Source organism: Myotis davidii, unplaced genomic scaffold (assembly GCF_000327345.1).
Source record: "Myotis davidii unplaced genomic scaffold, ASM32734v1 scaffold1860, whole genome shotgun sequence".
Taxonomy (NCBI): Eukaryota; Metazoa; Chordata; class Mammalia; order Chiroptera; family Vespertilionidae; genus Myotis; species Myotis davidii.
In genome coordinates, this window is record NW_006291984.1 from 25,818 (window position 1) to 29,195 (window position 3,378).

The window sequence follows — 3,378 nt, forward strand, 5'->3', positions numbered from 1 at the left end:
AGGGGGGGTGGGGGTGGGGTGAGAGCGGAGAGGGGGAGGGGTACCAGGTGCAGGGGAGCTATGAGGGGGAAAAAGAGGAACAACTGTAATAATCGGAACAATAAAGATTTATTTTTTTAAAAAAATAACTTTAAAAGGCATTCTCTTACTAGCAAGGTACTTTGTGATTTAGGAAGCATCAGTGGAATGAATTCAGAAAAAGAGTTCTTGTTGCCCAAGCTTCTTTTTGTACAACCAAAAGGTGGACACAGACAATAGGGGGGTGAAGGCCTGCGCTAGGGGGCAGGACTGAGCTGGGAGAGGTCAATGGAGTGGAGGAGGGACATATGTAATACTTTCAACAATACAGAATTAAAAAGTAATAATAATAAATAAATAAAATGTTTTTTTTAAAGGCTGACATCTGGTGTTTATCTTTTCCCTTCAAGGCCCCAGGAAAAGCAACTATATAGATAAAACAGTTCTGATAATAAATCTGACTGCATTTGTATAAAAGAGTAGAGTTAGTTTATCCTTTCTACCTTAAATCCTGGTGATCCCTTTTCTTACTTACTAATAAATGTCATTCATGGCATTTTCCCCCAGAATAGGGAACTTTGCATGAAAAATTATGTAGGCAGATATTCTTTTTCTTCAATGATTTTCTTAATGGCACCCAGGAATTAGTCTGCTACTTTTTCTTTAGCAGAAGTTACTCATCCTGCTATTTTCATATTTTTTAAGCTAAATCTCTTTGTAAAAAAAATTATAAGACCAATATTTGCTGGCATTAAATTTTCCAGCCTTAAATCCATCACTTTCCTTTTGCTTTAAGTTATGATATAATGACTTTTTCTTGAATCAAATAAGTCTGTAGGTATGCACTTTACATACTAATATTGCATGGATAAAGAGGCTAACTTTTAAGCACTATGTAAAAGGTATTTTAGAAAAAGTGTCATGTTTTTGCACCTATTGGTGTAACTGTATTATCTGCACTACAATTTCCTTTTTTTTTTAACAGTGGTCCTTAGTTTGGACTTATTTATTATATTATAGCAAACAACCATAGCTGCAGACCTCAATTTATGATACATACTATACCAGTGATGGCGAAACTTTTGAGCTTGGCGTGTCAGCATTTTGAAAAACCCTAACAACTCTGGTGTTGTGTCACATATAGAAATTTTTTGATATTTGAAACCATAGTAAAATAAAGACTTATATTTTTGATATTATTTATTTATTTTATTGCTTAAAGTATTACAGAGTATTACATCTGTATCCTTTTCCCCTCCCCCTTGACATTTCCCCAGCCTCCCCTACCCCCCAGTGTCTTGTGTCCATTGGTTATGCTTATAAGCATGCATACAAGTCCTTTGGTTGATCTCTTACACCCCCTCCTACATCCAACCCTCCCCAGCCTACCGGCTGTAGTTTGACAGTCCTTTCGAGGCTGTTCAGTCTCTGTATCTATTCTTGTTTATCAGTTTATAATGGACTTTATTATCCATAAATGAGTAAGATCATGTGGTATTTTTCTTTCATTGACTGGCTTATATCCTTTAGCATAATGCTCTCCATTTCCATCCAAGCTGTTGCAAATGGTAAGAATTCCTACCTTTTTAGAGCAGCATAGTATTCCATCATGTAGATGTACCACAGTTTTCTGATCCACTCATCTGCTGATGGGCACTTAGGCTGTTTCCAGGTTTTGCTGTGGTAAATTGTGCTGCTATGGACATAGGGGTGAATATATCCTTTCTGTTTGGTGTTTCTGGTTTATTGGGATAAATTCCTAGAAGTGGGATCACTGGGTCAAAAAGGAGTTCCATTTTTAAATTTTTGAGGATACTCCATGCTATCTCCCATACTGGCTGCACCAGTTTGCATTCCCACCAGCAGTGCACGAGGATTCCTTTTTCTCCACATCCTCTCCAGCACTTGTCGTTTGTTGATTTGTTGATGATAGCCATTCTGACAGGTGTGAGATGATACCTCATTGTTGTCTTGATTTGCATCTCTCAGATGATGAGTGACTTTGAGCATGTCTTCATATGTTTCTAGGCTTTCTGAATGTCCTCATTTGAAAAGTGTCTATTTAGGTCCTTTGCCCATTTTTTGATTGGACTGTTTATCTTCCTTTTGTTAAGTTGTATAAGTTCCCTATAAATGTTGGAGATTAAACCCTTATCGGGGATAATATTGGTAAATATGTTTTCCCATGCAGTGGGCTTTCTTGTTGTTTTGTTGATGGTTTCTTTTGCTGTGCATAAGCTTTTTATTTTAATGTAGTCCCATTTGTTTATTTTGTCTTTAGTTTCCAATGCCCTGGGAGCAGTATCAGTGAAGAAATTGCTACCGCATATGTCTGAGATTTTGTTGCATTTGAATTCCTCTAGTATTTTTATGGTTTGCTGCTTTCATTTAAGTCCTTTATCCATTTTGAGTGTACTTTTGTGTATGGTGTAAGTTGGTGGTCTAGTTTCATTTTTTTGGATGTATTGTCCAATTTTCCCAACACCATTTATTGAAGAGACTGTCTTGACTCCATTTTATGTTCTTGCCTCCTTTGTCAAATATTAATTGAGCATATTGGTTCAGGTCGATTTCTGGGCTCTCTGTTCTATTCCATTAATCTATATGTCTGTTCTTGTGCCAGTACCAGGCAGTTTTGAGAACAGTGGCTTTGTAATACAGCTTGATATCAGGTATTGAGATCCCACCTACTTTGTTCTTCTTTCTCAGGATCGCTGCAGCTGATCAGGGTCTTTTTTTGATTCCAGATGAATCTTTGTGGAGAGTTCGTTCTAGATCTGTGAAATATGCCATGGGTATTTTAATTGGAAGTGCATTGAATTTATAAACTGCTTTGGGTAGTATGGCCATTTTAATGATGTTGATTCTACCAATCAATGAATATAGTATGATCTTCCATCTGTTTATGTCGTCCTCTATCTCTTTTTTCAACGTCCTGTAGTTTTCTGAGTAGAGGTCTTTTACCTCTTTAGTTAAGTTTATTCCTAGGTAGCTTAATTTTTTTGGTGCGATGGTAAACGGGATTGTTTTTATAATCTCTCTTTCTGAAAGTTCACTATTGGTGTATAGAAATGCCTCAGATTTCTTGGGATTAATTCTGTATCCTGCTACATTGCCAAATTCATGTATTAAGTCTAGTAGCTTTTTGTTGGAGTCTCTAGGGTTTTGTATGTATAATATCATGTCATCTGCAAATAAGGACAGTTTTACTTCCTCTTTTCCAATTTGGATGCCTTTTATTTCTTCTTCTTGCCTAATTGCAATAGCTAACACTTCCAGTACTATGTTGAACAGGAGTGGTGAGAGGGGGCATCCCTGTCTTGTTCCTGTTCTTAGGGGAAATGGTGTTGGTTTTTGTCC